The 20,425-nt window shown below is 45.2% G+C and overlaps 1 pseudogene across 1 annotated transcript; it reads right to left on the bottom strand.

Annotated features, from left to right (window-relative positions):
* Positions 1-8,188: 8,188 nt before the first annotated feature.
* LOC144588807 (kunitz-type serine protease inhibitor spermatin pseudogene) lies at positions 8,189-16,760 on the bottom strand (annotated as a pseudogene). Its single transcript, XR_013544520.1, has 3 exons — positions 16,604-16,760; positions 12,700-12,861; positions 8,189-8,328 (listed from the first exon to the last, which is right to left on the bottom strand). The product of XR_013544520.1 is annotated as a kunitz-type serine protease inhibitor spermatin pseudogene (transcript).
* Positions 16,761-20,425: the final 3,665 nt, after the last annotated feature.

Raw genomic sequence — 20,425 nt, 5'->3', positions numbered from 1 at the left:
ACCGCAAAGAATGAGGTCCGCAGCTTGGGGGTACATCTGGACCCGGCGCTTACCATTGAAACCCAGGTGGCGTCCGTGGTCCGCTGCGCCTATTTTCATCTATGGTGGATTACCCAGCTGCGTCCATATCTTGATCGGGGGGCCCTCACTACTCTAGTACATACGCTCGTAATCTCGAGGTTAGACCATTGTAACACACTCTACGTGGGGCTGCCTTTGAGGCTGATGCGGAAACTTCAGATGGTCTGGAATGCGGCAGCCAGGCTACTTAGTGGGGTGAGAAAACACCAACACATCTCCCCCACTCTGGCTGCACTGCACTGGTTGCCCATCCGTTTCCGTGTTGACTTCAAAGTGCTAATGATCACTTATAAAGCCCTAAACGGTTTGGGACCTCAATATTTGGCAGATTGTCTTCTCCCACCCAGATCTACCTGGATCACCCGATATAGCCAGCAGGGACGGCTGAAGGGTCTGATACCGAGAGAGGCTCGGAAGGAAAAAACTAGAAACCGGGCCTTCTCGGCGGTGGCCCCTCAGCTGTGAAATGCCCTTCCAGCAGAAATTCGGCTGGCATCCTCGCTGGGTGTTTTTAAAAGCCAGTTAAAAACTTGGTTATTCAAGAAGGCCTTCCCTCCAGTCAATTAAGTCTTTTATTTTTTTTCTCTCATCTCATTCCATTCTGCTAATTTTAATCTAATTGTATTAATTAATATATTAATTGTATTTTATGATTATTTATATTTTATACTGTCCTATTTTATGTTGTAAGCCGCCCCGAGTAGACATGGTCTAGAGGGGCGGGGTATAAATTTAATAATAAATAAATAAATAAAATAAATAAAAAGGATAAAGAGCAAAAGCATTCTAATTTACATATGATTAGAAGAGCTTTATTGGGAATGTGGAGAAAGATTCTACAACAAATTTATCACAAAACACCTGTATGAGTATCACCTATTGAGGCCTTTATACAACCTAATCTCATGACAAAAGCAAAACTTTTATGATATCAAGATTTATTTTTTAAAGGGATGGTGAATTAAGGTCTAAAGAAGAGCTAGAGACACAGAATATCTATATAGACTGGTGGTCCAGAGCACAGCTGGAATCTAGATATATAAAAGACAAAATAGAAGGTTTCTACTGAGAACAAACGATGTTTGATAAGCTTTTATTAGATTCAAAAGACAAAATTGTTAAGAAAATGTATAACTATCTGTTAGAAATTAAAATGCAAGATGAAATGGTTAAAGACTGTATGATTAAGTGGGCACAAAACATAGGGCATAATATTGATATTGAACAATGGTTGAAAATATGGCAAAATAATATAAAGCTTACAAGATCGGCTAATTTTAAGGAGAATATATACAAGATGTTTTATAGGTGGCATATGACTCCAGAAAAACTGTCAAAGATGTATACAGATGTATCAAATGTATGTTGGAAATGTGAAGCACATGTGGGAAGCTATTCTCATATGTGGTGGTCATGTGGAGTAGCGAAACAGTATTGGAAAAGAGTACATGCTGTGTTGCAACAAATATTGCTTTGTAAGGTGCCATTAACCCCAGAACTGTTTTTATTGAGTATGATACCTGATAACATAGATAAGACAAAGGAATATATAGTTATATACATAGTTACTGCAGCCAGCATTCTCTATGCCAAAAATTGGAAAAGTCCGATGGTACCGAAACAAGAAGATCTTATAGAAAAGATACGGGAAACAGTGGAAATGGACATTTTATCAGAAGTTATGAAGGACTGTCCTTTACAAAAGGCAACAGAAAGATGGGACTTATTCTACAAATGGATTGAGTCAACAGGCAGCGTATGAAGAGCATATATTGAAATGGTGAACTTAAATCTGGAAGAACTTAAATCTGGAAGGCACAAAATAGTAAAAAGAGTAATTTGGAATTCTGATATGGCAATATGTATTTATTTATTTATTTATTTATTTATTTATTTATTTATTTATTTATTTATTTATTTATTTATTTATTTATTTATTTTATTTTATTTTATTTATATCCCGCCTATCTGGTCGTGTGAGGACCACTCTAGGCGGCTAACAACATAAGAATAAAACAATAAAAAACATATAACCATATTACTTAACAAAAAGAAAAAAAACAAAAAATTATTAAACAAGATAGGATTGCTATAAGGTAGGGAAAAATCGTCAGGAATTATCTGTTGGGAAGGCCTGCCTAAACATCCAAGTTTTTAATTGTTTCTTTAAAATACCCAGCGAGGGAGCCGCGCGAATCTCAGGGGGTAAGTCGTTCCAGAGACGAGGAGCCACCGCCGAGAAGGCCCGATTTCTAGTCTTTTCCTTCCGGGCCTCCCTCGGCATTAGGCTCCTCAGTCTCACCTCCTGGCTCGCACGAGTGACACGGGTAGATCTTGGTGGGAGGAGGCGTTCCGCCAGGTATCGAGGTCCTAAACCGCTTAGGGCTTTATACGCAAGCATCAACACTTTGAAGTTGATGCGGAAACGGATGGGCAGCCAATGCAATGCAGCCAGGGTGGGGGAGATATGTTGGTATCTTCTCACTCCACTGAGTAATCTGGCCACCGCATTCTGCACCACCTGTAGTTTCCGCAGCAGCCTCAAAGGTAGCCCCACGTAGAGCGCATTACAGTGGTCTAATCTTGAGATTACGAGCGCATGCACCAAGGTAGTGAGCGCCCCAACATCAAGGTATCGAGGAGGACCAGCAGAGACAATTTGCCCCTGTCAGCCTCCCTCAATAGGTCATCACACAGGGCGACCAATGCCGTTTCTGTACCGTGGCGCGGCCTGAAGCCCGACTGGAATGGATCCAGGGCATCTGTTTCATCCAGGAGCGCCTGAAGCTGATCGGCCACCACCCTCTCGACTACCTTGCATTAAGAAAGAAACATTGGCGACGGGCCTGTAGTTGCCAATTTCGTCCGCCGTCAAGCTAGGTTTCTTTCTAATGGGCCTAATGAGTGTGTCCTTGAGGGCAGAAGGGAATCTGCCCTCAAGGAAAGACCCATTAATTATTACAGTAGCCCATTCCGTTGTTGAAGGCCTGGCTGCCTTGATTAGCCAGGCCGGGCAGGGGTCCAAAGAGGAGGTGGTGGCACGACAGCGGTCAAGTGCCCTGGCCACAGTATCGGGCGTAACAGGCTGAAAAGAGTCAAAGGTCACCGGGCAAGACGGAGCGCTGGACATCTCTGCTCGACTCACTGTATTCAAAAAAGGAGAGAGGTCCTGGCGGATGGCCTCCACTTTTGATTTAAAAAATGCTGCAAATTGGTCCGGTGAAAAACTAGGGGGAGGCCCGTCACTCGGACCAATTCCAGATAGGTCGCGTACTATACGGAATAATTCCGCCTCCTGGTTAGCAGCCTCGCTTATCCGGTTAGCGAGATATGTTCGACTAGCAGCCTTTACCTTCGCTAGGTAAAGGTTAGTAGCGACCTTGACAGCTATACAATTGAAATCCGTTGGGTCCTTTCTCCACTTGCGCTCTAGCCGTCTCCTGACCCGCTTCGATGTCCGGAGATCCTGGTTATACCAGGGCGCCGGGCGATCTCTGCGGCGGAGAGGGCGTTCAGGAGCGATCGTGTCTACGGCACTAGTCGCAGCGGTAAACCAGCCGTCGACCAGAGCCTCGACAGGAGCGCCAGCCAGGTCAGCCGTAACCCGTCTCATGGCTTCCTGGAATCCAACCGGATCCAGCAGCCTTCGAGGGCGGACCATAACAATAGGTCCCTGCTCCCTGCGAGGGGGGAGAGCCATTTTGAGGGTGCATTTTATTATGCACCCATGTATTGAATGGACGTTAGTATGTTATTGTTTCTCCTCTTCCCATTTAACCTCAATTCCCCTTTTCCTTTTTGTCACCCATTGTTAAATAAAAGAAAAAGAAGAAGAAGAAAAAAAGAAATCTCAGGATGCTTCAGCAGACGTAGGATGTCCAGTTTAAAGATACTTCTGGTACCACTTGGTCAGACCTCATCTGGAGTCCTGAATACAGTTATCATGGGACTACTCTGATTTTCTTTAATGTTCCAGGTCCCCCTCAGTGGTTGCTGATGCCTGGGACGGCCGCCCCTGTGCCCCTGGCCTAGAACCACTGCCCACGGAGAGGGCCTGATATCAGTTGTGTAGCTTCAAAGACATACCAGGTTTCCTGAAGGTCTTTCGTCACCTTGTCACATCATTCTGCCTCCTGAACTTGTTATCCTTCCTCCTCCCTGGAGGCATCCGCCCGCATTGCTTTTCCAGGAAAGTTTGCTCTGAGGCATCCAGAAACACCTCCACTTCCCTGTTGAGCCCAAGAAAGGTTGGCCACCTTATCTAGGTGGACAGGTTTGGCTGGTATTTCGAGCAATCCACTCTCACTGCCTGACTAAGTCATCAGCTGGCCCAGAGTCAATCCTTTCCTTTTTAAAAAATAAGCAAGCCTCCAACTCTCACAGAAGTGGCAGCATCAGCCAAAATGTAACACACGTTGGTTGGGTTGTTTCGTGAGAAATGAGCCTTCCATTGAGATCAACCAAGAACTGAAGCCCTCCACAGACAGGAACTCTACGTGCATGCATTCAAGACTTTTCCTGATTTATGGGTCAATAGATCAGCTTGGGGTGTGCAAGTCATCTCCCCACACGGTCTGCATCCAAATATTTGTTCTGCAGGTCAGGACTGAGTAGCTTCCATCCGTTTCAGTGGTGGTCCGAACATTTTTTTAAAAGCTCCATTTAGGTATTTCTGTATTTCTAGAGTGCCGTTTAAAACACACATGCGCACAGAGTCTATGGAGAAGAGAAAGGACCACGGCCTGGGGACGCAACACAGCCCCCTCCGTTTTGGGAATGTGGTGGACCATCGACAGAGGGATCCGTGAGCTTCCATTTCAACAGCCCTGCCCTTTTTCAGGTGTGGGAGAGAATTCCCTCCAAGAGGCTGGTTTGCACCAGGAACAATAAAAAATCAGGGTAAAAACATTTTAAATAAATAAAGATAAATAAATCATCTGCTACATGGCAAAAGAGTAACAGGTTTCTGTAGAGAATCCAGAAATGGATATGCTGTGTAGTTGATTCTCCAAAGCATCAGCTCAGCTTCCGGAAATAAGGTGCAAAAAGGATTTTGTCCCTAGTGAGGAAATAAAGGCACCAAAGGTCTAACCTGAACCGAAAGGTTGGCCTGAACAGAGATATACTCAGGTTTTTTCACATCTGCCAACAGACTCAAAGATCTCTAGGCATTGGCTTTGCTGTGTAGGGCACCAGGGAGGAAGAAGCAGGAAGGACTGGAGGTGGGGATCAGGATAGAGCTCCCCACAGGAGGGTGACCAGTCCAATAATAGTTTGCACCAGAAAGACCTGGTTTTCCATCTGCATATTCCCTGCCTCTACAGTTTTGAGAGTGCCTTGCATAAAAAAGGTGTGTGTGTGTACACATTTATGCACGACATTATCAGGACTGGAGAGGGAGGAAGGATGTAGATGGATAACCATATGCAGGTGCCCCGCATAATGAGCGATTCATTTAACGACAAATCCGCATAGCGATGTGTTTTTAGCGATCGTTTTTTGTGATCGCATTGCAATGTTTTAGATGGCAAAACATCGCTTTGTGATGATCGGTAAGCGTTTCGCTTACTGATTTTCGCATAGCGATGTTTTGAAAACAGCTGATCGGCGGTTCTAAAATGGCCACTGGGTAAAAAAAAATGGCAGTGTTTTCACACCCTTTCCTCGCTTACTGGGCAGCGAAAATGGCAGCCGTATGGAGGATTTCTGCATAACGGTGAGTTTTTTGCCCATAGGAATGCATTAAACATGTTTTAATGCATTCCTATGGGCTTTTTTGCCCCGCATAGCGACGAATCCATATAGCGATGATTTTTTTGGAACAGATTATCATCGCTATGAGGGGCACCACTTTATATATATATAAAGAGAGTCTGTGTGTGATTAAAAGTGTGTGATCTGTTAGGTGACTAGCTTGCCTTGGGATTCATTAAGGATGTCTTGCTCTGCCTTATCATTGGCGAAGAAAAGGACAGGTTTCCACCTGATTCAGTTAGCTTTCCAGGGTTCAAGGTTGGTGGGGGGGAGCGGTCTCTCAGGCCCACCATGGATGAACTCCCGTAGTTGCACAAGCAAAACTCTGCTCTTCATTCAGTCCTACACACCACCTCACACTTTATACTTTACAACTGCTAGTCCCCCCTGCAAGACAAGTCAGCATCTCAGCGTCCGTCCTTCCAGCTATAGCCCAAGCCTCAGCACCCTGGGCTTGAACCAGACCACAGAGCTGCAGGCAGACAAAGATCCCAAAACACACAACCTCGCTCTCTTTTGTGTCTTCCACCAATCCCATCCAGTATGTGCCTGCCTTCTCCTCCCGTTCACTCTCCCCTACACATGAACCCCCAGAGACTGTTGATGCAGCTGTAGAAAAAGGAGGGTGGTCAGACAAATCACACACAGACACCGCCCTGCAAATGAATAGGTGCCTTTACTGAAGGGGAGAGGAAACTTTGAACAACTACTGTATCATGGTTCAACCTCCTGAGGGAGGATGGAAGTGGGTTGTGTTAGAGACGTTCAGAGGGCCAATTTCAGTCAAAATCTCCAGGTGCTTCTCCAGGGCCTGCTGTGGAAAGAAAGGAAAAACGGGGGGAATCAGTTTTTGGGTGTTGTGAAGAGGGCAGGCCGGGACAAAGGCTTCCTCTGACCCACCGTAAGGACAACCCACAGGGAAGCTTCCTGGGCCTGAGTGGAGCTCTTGTTCCAAAGCAGCCTGTCTTGGAGGGGTAGAAGGTGGGGTGGTGGGGAGAGGATTGGTGAAAGAAGGCCGGAGTCCACAACAAGAGGTGTGAGAAGATCCTGCCATGGGATGCTAACACCCTGGGCTGCCCACAGGTCTCAGTCTGGGCCAGCTTGTTCAAAATGGGCATCCAGTTTAGAAATTCAACTCATGGAATCAAGTCCACACTCTTGACTTCCCCACCTTCATTTCAGCCCATCATCAAGCGATCCAGGTCCCGTGTGAACCAGATTCAGGTTAAGGTATTTTCTGTTTGTGCTTCCTGACTGAGATTAAGCAGAGGCATGGCCCTAATAAATGTTGACCTCCCAAAAAAGACTGTTACATACTCAACAGGAAAGAGCCACACCTCAGATATATTTGGCAGTGCAAGAACAGACAATGGTTTGGCCATGGGTTAGGATCAGGAACAAACTGGGGGAGGAAGTTTTGTGCATACCGAATTGCCAAATCTCACCCCATGCACACACTGCAGTTGTGTGTCCTGCTCTGCCGGTCTTCTCGTATTTGAGCCTATTTTCCTGGATTATGAGATACCATATGAGACCTCCTCTGAGTGACAGCCGCCCTGTCTGGTTCAGCTGTGGAGACCCAGAAGCCTTGGCTCTCCATCCCAGGAGCCTTTCTGTTGTTGATATGAATGCCCCCGCCGGCCTGGGAGAGCGCTACTCATTCACCTGTCGGGAGAAGCGACCCACGAGGCATGCCATGTCACGGGTGGTTTAGGATGGCTTTTGGGGGGGCATTTCTAGTCCCTGGCCTGCAAGATGGTCCTTTCCTCCCAAGCTCATTCTGAACATTTAAAAAAGAGTAACCAGAATGTTCTTTTGTATAGATGCTACCAAAGTAAATCATTTTCCTGTTAAAAGATTGTGGTGGTAAAAAAAGAATTAAGGACAACAAGAGTGGACAGTTTCTCAGACCCCGAAGGTGTCCTTGAGGCCTGTCAGTGGCCAGGAGAAGCACCACAAACTACGTCTCACTCTTCCACCTTACATCACAGGTGATGTCCATACCTCGATGAGGATGAGGAGGGACATTTCCCCACTAAAACATGAGGGCAGTAATAAAAATGAAAGCCGACAAGCAGAGGTGGGTGGAGGATGGCTCAGGCTCCGAAGGTGTCCACGAGGGACATCACTGGCCAGGAGAAGCATCATGAGCCACCTCTCCCCAGGTGGCCCTAAAGACTCTGCTGGTCGAAGGGTGCCACCCCCAGCGCTGTTTCTAGAGCTGAAGGCAATGTGCCTGAGAGGGAAGAGAACCTGGCTTCGAAGATGGACACCACGTTCTTAGGGGGGATGATGGGTTAACCTTAACTGCCATTCAGCACCCAGGGCAGCCTGTTTTCCTACTTAACTCACCTTAGATGGGGGCCATGCATGCAATCCTGCACCCATAGTGACAGCACTTCTGCTTCCCAGGGCACACCCAGTCATTCTCGCATCTTACGTCACAGGTGGTGATAGTACCTGGACGAGGCTTAGGGCAGGTTCCTGGTTTCCCTGAAACAGAAAACAGTCAGAGGACTTGAAGAGCAAAAAACTACTCAGGCGGAACCCACTGCTCCTCCCAGCAGGTCAAGGTGGACATGGCGGTGTGGAATGGGGATCCAGTTTTCTCCCGGAGTGGCTGCAGAACAAAACTGGCCACACTGTGAGGTCTCTGAGAGAACAGGGGTGGTGGAAGCAGCCACTCCCTTGAAACCACACGGTGTCTGTGGAGAGTGGCGTTTACGTGTTTCTTCTGTCATCTATCTAGGTTTTCTTTTTGTTTTACTACAGGAATTGTCTTTTTGCATTTTCCCCTAATGATGTCTTTGGTTTCAATCTAAAGTTGTTCTGGTTCATAGTCAATTAAGTCTAGCGAGACAAAATTGTTCCTTATGTGGATTTTATATTAATCAGGCCACTACTGTAGGCATCCTTCAGTCTCAGCCTGTTGGACGAGGGTCTCTACAAATTGGGAGAGGCCCTGATGCACCGCCTGCCTCCAGGCTGAATGTTCAGAGGTCAAGGTTTCCCATCTGTTGAGGTCCATTCCCAAGGCCCTCAGATCCCGCTTGCAGGTATCCTTGTATCGTAGCTGTGGTCTCCCTCTGGGGCGATTTCCCTGCACTAATTCTCCACATAGGAGATCTTTTGAAATCCAACCGTCAGTCATTCTCACGACATATCCGAACCAATGTAGACGTCGCTGTTTCAGTAATGTATACATGCTAACAATTCCAGCTCATTCTAGGACTACTCTAGTTGGAATTTTGTCTTGCCAGGTGATACCAAAAATGCATTGGAGACAATGCATATGGAAGCTGTTCAGCTTCCTCTCCTGCCATGCACAAAGGGTCCAGGACTCACTGCAGGACAGGAGTGTGCTCAGGACACAGGCTCTATAGATCTGGATCTTGGTCTATGCCGTCAGCTTCTTATTAAGCCATACTTTCTTTGTGAGTCTAGAGAACATGGTAGGTGTTTTGCCAATGCATTTTTCCAGCCACCAGCCAGTAAAGTGCTGCCTCATCATGGTTTTTTAACCTCATGGGGTGCATGGGGTTTAGGGTGAAAGCTGACAAGCAGATCGATAACCCTGCACCATGCAACAATCATAAGAAAACTTCTGCCCTAAAGTTGGGCACCTGGAATATTTGGACAATGTCCTCTGGCTTTTCTGATGACCTGCAGGAAATAGACAATGTGCTCAAGACAGCTGTCATCGACATGGAACTGAGTAGACTGTAGATGGACATTGTTGCCCTGCAAGAGACGAGATTGCCAGACTCGGGATCTGCCAAAGAAAAAGACTTCTCATTCTTCTGGCAGGGAAAACCATTGAATGAGACCAGGGAATACGGTGTTGGCTTTGTGATCAGAAATATTCTGCTGAGATCCATTGTTCCACCTACTGCGGAGAGAGAAAGAATCCTGTCTCTGCAGCTCCACTCATCAGTAGGACTGGTCACCCTCATTAGCGCATATGCCACCAACACTGTCATCTACAGCAGAAGGCAAAGACAAATTCTATGACAATCTGGCAGCTGCTACCAAAAAAATCCCTGCAAGAGCACCGCTGTTCATTCTCGGAAACTTTAATGCTAGATTTGGTGCTGATCACAATTCTTAGCCCACTTATCTAGGCTGCATTGGGAAGATGAACGAAAAAAGCCAACGCTTGCTGGAGTTTTGCTGTTATTATGATCTTTGTGTCAGCAACATGTTCTTTAATACGAAGCTTCGACACAGAGTCTCTTGGAGACATCCAAGATCGAAGCACTGGCATCAGCTCGAATTAATTCTCACTAGATGTTCTAGCCTTCCTAGTACTGTATTATGATCACACAGAGTTATCAGGGTGCTGATTGTGATACTGATCACTCCCTGGTGTGCAGCAGAGTAAAATTGCAAACAAAGAGATTGTATCACATAAAAAGGAAGGAAGACCACGTATTGACATCAGCAAGACTTGTGATCAGAGAAAAGTGGAAGAATTTGCCCAAGTGCTTGAGGAAACTCTTCCAGGCTAAGCTGGTGCAAATGCACCTGAACGATGGGAACATTTCAAGAACGCTGTTTATAACACCACCCCGTCCACATTTGGCAAGTAGACCAAAATGAGGAAGGTTGTTCAAATTCTATTTTGGCACTACAATTCTGTTAGTGTTCTTTTTCAGTCTTATTCTAATGTTGGATATTAACACTTTTTGATCAGTACCACAATCTGCTCCTGGTCTTGTTTTGGCAGATAGAATACAGCTTCTCTATCTTCTGCTTCCAATTATGTAGTCTATATTGACCATTTGGTGACATTCACATGTACAATTATGTGTTTGATTGCTTGAACCAATTGCAATAAGCAGATTGTTGTCTCCACATAATTCTGTGAGTCATTGTCCTACTGTATTTCTGACTCTAGACCAAAATTTCCAGTGACATTTAGGTCTGCTTTGTTTCCTATTTAGGCGTTCTGATCATCAATAATTATAATTATGCCTTGCTTTAGTGTGTGATCAGTTTATTCCTACATGCTTAAAAGTTTTCAGTTTCATCTTCTTCAGCATCTGTAGATGAAGGGTAGACTTGAATGATGGTTGTTTTGATAGATTTTTCACAGAGTCGGATTGATGTCATTCAGTCAGAAATAGCATTATAGATTCTAACTGCCTGTGCCATATCTTGCTTCAGTATTAGATCCACTCCATTTCTTCTGGGTTCGTCATTTCCAGAGTCGAACATGTTGTAGGTGTCTTACTGAAAAAATCCTATTACAGTCCACTTTTTACTGAAATTTTATTTATTTATTTAAATTATTCCTCGCCCATCTAGACTGAAGTCTACTCTGGGCAGCTAACAATAATAGATATAATAAAAACATGTAATAATAAAAAAACAGTAGTAATATGGTTCAAGATATGAAAAAAAAAATTCAGGCCAAACGTGCCATGTTTAAATATTCTGTTTCTTGCTTTACAGTTTACAGTTTACCTTGATCTATATTTCCCACATTCCATATTTCAATTGTATCTATTGTGCAGCATCAGACTTTCCTTTTACTTCTATGCACATCAGCCACTAGCTGTCCTTTTAGCTTTAATCCAGTTGTGTCATTCACAACAGAGCTAGTCGTACTTGTCCTCTGCTTTTTTTCCAGTAGCTGATTGACAGCTTTACAACCTGGGAGTCTCATTTTTCAGCAGTATCTCTAGTTGTATTTTGGCCTGACCCATCATAGGGATTTCACGGTACGGAAAGTTTAGCAGCAATTTGCCATTGCCACTTTCCGCTCAGCTACTACCTTTATATATTATTATTTATGACTTTTTTAGTGGCAGTAGGTTTCCTCCATTTTGTTTTATTTATTTATTTATTTATTTATTTATTTATTTATTTATTTATTTGATTTATATCCCGCCCATCTAGTATAATTATACCACTCTGAGCGGCTAACAACAGAAAAAAAAATACAAAACAATATGAATCCATTAACATCCATTATTAACAAACATACTAAAAATAATAAATAATAGTTAAGAAAAGAAAAAAGAAAAAATTAAATTAAATAAATTAATTTTATATCCAGCCCACACAATTGCTGGAAATGAACCAAAGTGATCCCCTGGCTGTCAATTTGCCAATATGGTGAAGACAGCCATTTCATCTTCTTGGCAAGTTAAACACTTCCTCAGCTTTGTGGAGGGACCCAGAAGTGAAAAAACAAGAACATTTTTAACTGTGTGATAGAGCAGTGGATATGCACAGCATTAGTTCTTCCAATTTGAAGAGACCCTTGTCCAGCAGGCCGAGGCAAAGAGGCAGTCCCAAAACCAGCCAAATCAGGGAGCAGGACAGGGGACAAGATTGTATTTGTCCTCAATGTGGAAGGGATTGTGTTACTCTCGAGTTGGCCTTCTCAGCTGCACTAGATGCTGTTCCAAGACCTCTATTCAGAGCATGTGACCATAGTCTCTCGAGACTGAAGGATGCCTACTCAGTATTGGATTTAAAAATAGCATTAGCTATATATTATTTATTTATTGGATTTATATGTATTACAAGTTAGGTATGTGTATTAGGTATGGTGTATCCAGTACACATACCTAATGCGCACATTTAACTTGTGATACGCATATCTAATGCTGTTTTTAAAGTGATGCAGCGCATCTTCACTGCTCTAATGCACACTTTGAAAAAAATGCTTTTCCCCCACTTCCTTGGCCCCTCCACCTCCCAGACTCTCTTCTGCATCCCCTTCACAATACTGGCAAATTGAAGGCAGGCTGCTGGGGACCGAAGGGGGTTCGCCCGAGGGCACTCGGATGCAGGGATGGTACCAAATGACACACCTTCCCTCCTGGAGACCCTGTCAAGTCTGATCCAGCTTACCTTTACAGGTGCGAAGACATTCCTCGTAAGTCTTAAAATTGTTTGCGTTCCCTCCGCAACCACCATAAATGAACCTCACACACCTGTTTAAACTCGGGTTGAAGTAATAACGGGGGAAGTAGGCTTGACAGTTTCCTACAACCTTAGGAAGGCGGCAGATTGCTGTGCGGAAAAGAGAAGAAAAATCATTAGTCTCCCTGGTAGAATTGGAAGCAGCCCCTCCCTCGTTGGAACAATTAGTGGACCCCTCGGGAATCTTTGGCTTCATCCTGGAGTTGCCATGATAAACGTCACTGAAAAGGCGAGGGTCGTGGGAAAACCTTCATGGCCTGTGGAAGATGAAACCACCCCCCCCTTTTAAGGCTACAATTGTAAACATAGCAGTAATATTACGGTTGTGGTTTAAGAAGAGGTAGCCACTTTAGCCGCCTTGAGTGGTCATCTGACCAGATAGGCGGGGTAAAAATACAATAAATAAAATAAATAAAATAAATAGTTTGTGCTAGCATCTCAGGCCAAAAACAAATGAAAAATAAAGAATAAAGAATTTAAAAAATATTGTGGCAACTTAAGAAACAAACGGCTATATTTCAGGTATTTTCGCCATGTCTCTTAGGTCAACCTACAGCCTCCACCTGTCTTCCGAATCTGGCGCTCACTGCCGCTTCTGCTGCTGCCTTCTCAGAAGACAGACGGATGGAGCCGGAAGGAGTCTAGAGAAACCGGCTGGAGGCTTCCCTATGTAAAAGTAGCTGTTAATCAGAGGTACATGGTAACTATTAAAAAAATGTATGTATATAGGAATGACGAAGACTGGATATGGTTGAAACTCTTCAGCATTTCCCTCTCTTTGCACAAAATTTAGGTTCAAGAGATTGAGTTAAATGGCTGGGCAGTTGATTCAAGACAGCCAGGATAAAGCAAATATGTGTTACCAGGTGGGGTCTGGGGTTGCCCTACCATAAAGCATTCCTAATTCCCAAAGCATTCCTATAAGGAATTAGTGGCTCTCATGCCACTCCTATGCCTGTTGCCACTGAACGGCTGTGAGACCTGCAATGCCATCTCAGTCCCGTCTTGTGCCCGCAAGTTGCTTCTGAGGGAGGACAACCTGAAGAGGGTTTTTGAGGTAAGCCCAATGCTCGAAGGGATGCTCAGGCTGACCCCTGCCATCCTTGAGCAAGGGCTTCCGAGCACGTCCCCTACGCCCTTGTTTGGCACGCGATCTGCTACCATACACTGGTTTCTCTCTGTCTGCCTTTTGGAAGATGGCAAACGTCCAAGGGGAAGTTTTATCATGGCCGCCACCCCTCAGAGAATTTCCATGGCTGAACGGGGCTTTGAACTCAGGGCTCCTGAATCTGAGCCTGAGGCCCTCGCTGCTGCCCCACCCCGGCTCTTGGAGGACTGTCTTAGGCCTGTCCATTTGGGCAGGAGGAGCCCACAAGGTTATTTATTGGAGTCGTCATTCATCAAAGGTGCAATTCTCCAATCTTTCTTCTGGGCCTGGAAACTGTACAGGTTGGACAGGCACCTGCTGCTCCATGAAGGCAACAGACACCTACACACACAGACCCCACATCTACTTTTGTAACAAAGAATTCGTTTTGCAATTAATGGCATTTTAAAATGTGATTAGAAAAAAAGAGAGAGCTTTAAAACTCAAAGGGTTTTGAGCACCTGCCCACCTGCCTAGGGTTGCCAGATACACGGGTACTAAAAGGAGGACGTAGAAAGATAAAAAGGAGGACAAAGGAGGACATATTGAATGTTTCATTTGAATCGTTCCAGATTAAACCCACAATCAATACAATTTTATTACAATAGCTGCCAATAAATGTCTCTTAGTGAACCGACCAAGAAACAGTCATGTTAAAAAATAAAAATAAATTCAATGGAGGCTTTTTTTTTTCAAAAAGTGGGCAGGTGGGGGCGGGGAAAGCCAGGGGGAAGGGGGTCCCTCCACTTCTCCCCCTCCCATCCAAAATTATAATATAAAATATACAAAAGCCTGACATTTTAAAGATTTTTATCTTTGCCTGCCTGACGGAGGATATTAGGCTAAAAAGGAGGAGTTGTCCTCCTTTTGCCTGACATCTGGCAACCCTACACCTGCCTGTCACTTCTCTCCTGCCTGACCAGGTGCAAGTGGACAGGCAAATTGAACTCTTCACGGGCATTTTGGTTGCTCGGCTGCCTTCTGTCTGCACACCCTTCTTACCCTCTTCACAGCTCTCTCCCCCCCCCCTTTTTTCCCCTCCCTCTGAGACGACTGGTCACACCTCCTGAAACAAGCCAGGGCAAAGGGTCCACCCCACACAGCGCCCCTCTCCTCCTGACTTGTGTCCCAGAGTTTATCAGGGTGCAGGTACTGGCTTGCATGCTCCTGCCCTCCTTCCTTCCTTCCTCCATAGGGCAATCGGATCAAACTCTGCTTGCAACAGTGGGAGCAGTCGGTCAGAGAGAGGAAAAAAGAGGAACTGAGGAAGGGGAGAGAAAGCTGAGCCAGGATCTTCCCCTCTTGGGTTGTGTTTGGCATTCATGGCGCAGCAAAGAGCAGCAGGAATGTCAAACAAATTTGTCAAATGTGGGGATGTCACAAAATTGGGTGGAATAGTTAATAACTTGGGAGACGGAAACCAAATTCAAAATGACCTGGATAGGCTCAAGCACTGGGCTGAAAACAACAGAATGACATTCAACAGGGATAAGTGCCAAGTATTGCACCTCGGAAAAAGAAACTGTGGTTTTGCTGAGCCAGGTCTCCCCCATCTTGCAACTGTGCCTTTGCTTTCTTTTTCCGAGGTGCAGGACTTTGCACTTATCCCTGCTGAATGTCATTCTGCTGCTGCTTTCGGCCCCGTGCTCCATCCTATCAAGGTCATTTTGAATATCGTTTCTTTCTTCTAGGGTATTAGCTATTCCACCCAATTTGGTATCATCTGCAAATTTGACAAGCATTCCCTGCACTCCCTCATCCAGGTCATGAATAAAGATAGAGCCCTGGGCCCAGGACTGAGCCTTGGGGTAACCCTGCTTGTGACCTCCTAATCATAGGGAACCCAAGAGGGCATCTTGACGGCTGCTCTTTGCTATGTAAGGCTTAGCATCCTTTTTTCTGCTGGCAAGGCAGAAAACTATTTACATATGGTAAATAGTATTTATGCTATTGTGCAGAAATATCAGACCACTTCCTGGCTTTTTGAATCATGGGTACAGAAGCCCAATATCCCACATTCACAAACTGGATGTTTTTTGAATTAAAATAAAACCTTCAGTCACAAGGGAGCAGCACCAGAGATGGACGGTTCGCCAAGAGGATCTCGGTCCCTTGCTCAGTCTTGACCTTCATGATAAAGACTCACCGATGGCTTCCTCTGTGGCTCCCACCCCTTTCCAGGAATGATGTCTGGCCATCTGCCACCCATCCCTCCACCCTCAAGGATTTCAGCACGCTTGCCTGCAATGGATCCAGGTTGATGGCTGCCTGTATCCAAGTCTAGGTTTTTATCCTGTTTTATCCTGAATGGCAGAATAATGTTTATTATTATTATTATTATTTTACATGGCCATGATCACCCTGAGTGAGGACTCCTAATTTGTGCTCAGGAGCTCCCCTGAATGACCTTCTGCACTTCGCTGACCTGATGAGCAAAAAATTCTGCAAGGACAACCAGCTGTAGGCAGAGTCTGGCCACGGGCAGACGGCCCTTTCCTTTTGTGGCCTCTAGAGAGAGGTTCTGAGAAGGGAGGCATGAGGGGAGAAGGCCCCGGGGCAAAGGTCCGGGCCAGGGAAAGCAGGGGTCCAGCTGGAAGCTCCCTTCGGAGCATCACAGGAGAACTGGCCTCTGTATGTGCAGGCAGGCGGGGGGGGGTTGTTGGTGAGAGAGGAGGGGTCTCTTACCTGGCTGGCCATGGGTGGGGGTCAGCTCAGCCCAGAAGGCAAGAAGCCCAACCAGGAGGAGAAGGCCAAAAGACTTCATGGCGCGAGGCAGGCTGTGGAGTCCGGCGTCCGGCCAGGGTGCCGGCTCTTTTAAACACCAGCAAACAGGCTCAGCTGGGGAGAGTTCAAGGAAGGATGTGGACATGGGGGGGGGGAGTGGAAGCCTCATTGGCAAGATTGGGAAACCAGCAATTGCAAAACAGTCTCAGAGCTGATCATGTTTTTGATTATCTTTCCAGACTCAAGCAGGAAAAGCTGATGCAGGAGAGGCATCAACCCAACCGTGCCCCACACTTGGGGCATCCATAGAAAAACCCTTCCCCAGATGAGTCAACTTCTCAAGGAAGATGGCAAATACATCTTCCTCCTTTCCCCTTCTCTTCTCCTCTCTTTCCCCACCCAGAAGGAAATGAGGATCCAGACAAAAACGTCTGATCACAATAAGCTTAGTTGAATGGAATGTAGCAATTGAAGAATGTAAGTTGTTCAAAAAGAACAGAATAGAAAAGGTGTTGGAGTAGCATGATGTGTCAAAAAACAACAACAGCCATATTCCTGCATAGAAATACAAGGGGATGAGCTTGGTTGTCCCATTGAGAGCATCTGGATCAATATAATAGGGGCAATAAACAAAAGGAACATAGTCATTGGAGTCTACTATCAACCACCCTATCAAAAAGAAGATGCAGATGAAACTTTTGGAAAATAAATTGCAACAATCTCAAAGAAACATGATGTAGTAGTAATGGGAGATTTCAGTTAGCCAGATATATGTTGGGAGGCAAATTCTGCCAAGTATGGCCCTTCCGAGAAAGAAATTCCTGGCTTGTGTGGCTGATAATTTTCTCCTACAAAAAACTAGAGAAAGAAACGAGAGGATTTACTATCGTTGACTTGATTCTGACCAACAGAGATGACTAGGTAGAAGAAGTGGGAGCAAGAGGAACTCGTGGAGAGCGTGACCATGTTCTCCCTGAGTTCTTGATTTTCGAAGAAACAAAAGCAGAATGTATCTGCCCGTATATATTGGACTTTAGGAAAGCCAGTTTTAATAAACTCAGAACAACGAGCACTGGGGCTCGGTGCACTTTGACATTTTTATTAACGACTTGGATGAGGGAGTTCAAAGAATGCTTATCAAATTTGGTGATGACACAAAATTGGGTGGAAGAGCTAATGTCGTGGAAGACAGAACTAAAATTCAAAATGATCAAGATAGGCTTGAGCACTGGGCTGAAAACAACAGAATGAACTTCAACAGGGAGAAGTGCAGAGTTCTACACCTACGGAATCAAACCCAAAGGCACCTTTATAAGAGAGGGGATACTTAGCTAAGTAATAGTACTATGAGCAAGAAGGATTTTGGAATTGTTGTAGATCATAAGTTAAATATGAGCCAACAGTGTGATGTGGCTGCAAAAAAGGCCAATGCTATTTTAGGATGCATTAACAGACGTATAGTCTCCAAATCCCATGATGTGATAGTCCTCCTCTATTCTGCATGGGTTAGGCGTCATCTAGAGAACTGTATCCAGTTCTGGACACCCCACTTCAAGAAGGATACTGACAAACTGGAACAAGTTCAGAGGAGAGCGACGAGGAGGATCAGGGGGCTGGAAACAAAGCCCTATGAGGAAAGGCTGAAAAAACTGGGCCTGCTTAGCCTTGAGAAAAGAAGGCTGAGGGGAGATAGGAGAGCACTCTTCGAAGACTTGAAAGGCTGTCCTTCAGAGGAGGGGCAGGATCTGTTCTCAACCACTGTAGAGTGCAGGACTCTTGATAATGGGCTCAAGCTACAGGAAGCCAGAGTTAGGCTGGATATCATGAATAATGTCTTAACTTCTAGAGCAGCATGACAACGGAACCAAATACCTTGGGAGGTGGTGAGGGCTCCAATCAATTCCATGATTCCTTGATTAATGTTGTGAGCCACTTTGGGTCCCTTGCTGGGAGAAATGCAGCATATAAATAAAACTACTACTCCTCAGAATGATGATGATTCTGTAGAAGGCTCAGCAGGCCTGTGGTGTCAGGGGGAGGAACATTTTGGCACACCGATGATGTTCATTGTAACTCTAAATGCCATTCTTTGTTAACTAGAAATTTAATGTAACACTAGGGCAACATGGGTGTCCCCATAACTCAGATCATATTCCATCCGAGTGACCACTTACGCTGAAGACTGATTCTCTATATTTATTTCAAGAATGCAGGGCCACTACAGCTTTCACAAGTCCTCCCACATCTTTGCCCTTAAGAAGGCTCATGCAAGCTGGGTGCTTTGATGGTCATCATCAGTCCACTTGAGGAGAGGGACTCGAGCTTCCAAAATCCCAAATCTCCATAAATGGCAATGGGAGGTATTGTCCGTGCTTAATTATGACTCAGGTGGAAGGGGACTTTTCAAGCGGGCCAAGGCCAGGGAGGGAAAGATTCCCTCCCTCCCCATCCTCTATGATTACCCCCTCCCTCCCCCCGAAAATAAACTGCCAGGGAATTTGGTAACTCCTGTGTCTCAAATTTACTGAGTTTCTTCAACATCTACCACAAGCATGTGTGTGCTCTCTGGGCATTTTCCCTAACGTTGCTTAAACAGCTCACCTAACTTCTGCATTTCACCCCATTTACTCAAGTGTGTTTGTGTGCATTTCAACACCCTGTGCATGGCTTCATGTTCCTCGGGAACTATGGCATTAACCTGGCCAACGGGCAAATAACTGACACAACCAGCCTCCTAATTAAGAAAGGGCTGCACTCACCAAGCGCCATAGAAATCTAATAAGAAAACGAATAAAAATAAGTAGTCTGTTCCACTCCTATACTTGCTCCCCTCTGGAGTCATGCAGCTTTCTGACCCGTAAAGCTCTTGTTCAAAGCACAATGGCATGAAATGGGACAATGGAGAGGGGAAAAAGAGAGAGGGGTGGATGGGATTGGATGAGGGCAGAGGAAGCAGAGGAAGTTTTTTGGGGGGGAGTCTTTAAATGTCCGGGCAAGTGTCCTCCTCTAGATATGCCAAGAGTATCTGAGATCCTCTGTGTGTCTCCCTCTGCGCATTTGGCAATCACATGTATTTGTTCTTGATCTATCGCTTCCACCAGAGCCTGAATATACTTGCAGAAGGGAAATTAGCCCCGAAATCATTCTGCAATAGTTTGCTTCAAAGGGTAAGGTTACAGAATTAAAACAAAGTGAGTGACGACTCAAGGGTTTTTTTTTGGGGGGGGGATCTCCTCTTTGTGTGGCATAACTCTGTCTTGAATCTTCTGAAGTGTTGCTTGTAGGTCTTTCTGAAAATTCTCCTGAAATAACATTGTGTCAATGGAGCTTTGCTGCACTGGACTGGCGGCCCCAGATGAGGGTGCAGAGGCTGTTTTTTTTGGCAGTTTTAGAAATATTTGGTAGGCTCATCACCAGTTTTTTCCCTCCCTTTATTCAGCCAATCCCCCAGAGTTCTATTAACCTGCTAAACTGCTTTTCTGCCTTTCAGTTATTCATGGATCAAGGTTTTTGAAGTCTGTTTAAAGTCACATGGTAGTTGCATGGTTGCTGGCTCAGTATGTGCATGGTTTTCAGGAAGCTTTTAATCCATTTTTGAACTGTGTTGTATATCAGTTGAGGGGGCTACACAGGCTTTTAGAATCCTTGCACATGAGGCTTTGTTCTCTCCCCTTGCACCGGCTGCCTCTCAAAGCCTCTAACTGCTGCTGCTCTTGGTTTATTCCAAGCCAGCTACACTACCATGTGCTTAAAGTAGGGCACAGAGCTGCAGTTCAGACAAAC

Source organism: Pogona vitticeps, chromosome 4 (assembly GCF_051106095.1).
Source record: "Pogona vitticeps strain Pit_001003342236 chromosome 4, PviZW2.1, whole genome shotgun sequence".
Taxonomy (NCBI): domain Eukaryota; kingdom Metazoa; phylum Chordata; class Lepidosauria; order Squamata; family Agamidae; genus Pogona; species Pogona vitticeps.
This window is presented reverse-complemented; position numbering and strand designations above follow the sequence as displayed.